The 324-nt window shown below is 38.9% G+C and overlaps 1 protein-coding gene across 1 annotated transcript in view; it reads right to left on the bottom strand.

The window, feature by feature from the left end:
* The window catches only part of LOC119585460 (putative defense protein 1), a gene marked incomplete in the record, with an annotated part of 6,702 nt that overhangs the window by 2,740 nt on the left and 3,638 nt on the right, over positions 1-324 (bottom strand).

Raw genomic sequence — 324 nt, 5'->3', positions numbered from 1 at the left:
TTCGAACGGAGACTTTTTAACACGGCAGATTAACCATTCAGAGTATAAATATTTTAAGACCTTGATTAAATATGCAGCGTATTAAAGAAGGTGTCATGCTGCGTGACACTGAGGTAAACACGTGGAAGGGATATCGCCAGTGTCAGTGAACTAGGACACATTAAAAAAAAAGGTTCTAAAGTGCTGTCTCATTCGATTCCTGTGTTGGGGAGAGAGGAGGTATAACACTTGTAATTTAAGAGACTAAAGAATATCATTTGAATGACCTGAAAATGCTTTAAAAGTGCCTTGTCTCTAAAAGGCATACACGCGTGCACACACACA

The sequence above is a fragment of the Penaeus monodon genome, chromosome 19 (genome assembly GCF_015228065.2).
Source record: "Penaeus monodon isolate SGIC_2016 chromosome 19, NSTDA_Pmon_1, whole genome shotgun sequence".
NCBI classification, from domain to species: Eukaryota; Metazoa; Arthropoda; class Malacostraca; order Decapoda; family Penaeidae; genus Penaeus; species Penaeus monodon.
The sequence above is the reverse complement of the archived record's forward strand: the minus strand, read 5'-3'. Positions and strand labels throughout refer to the sequence as shown.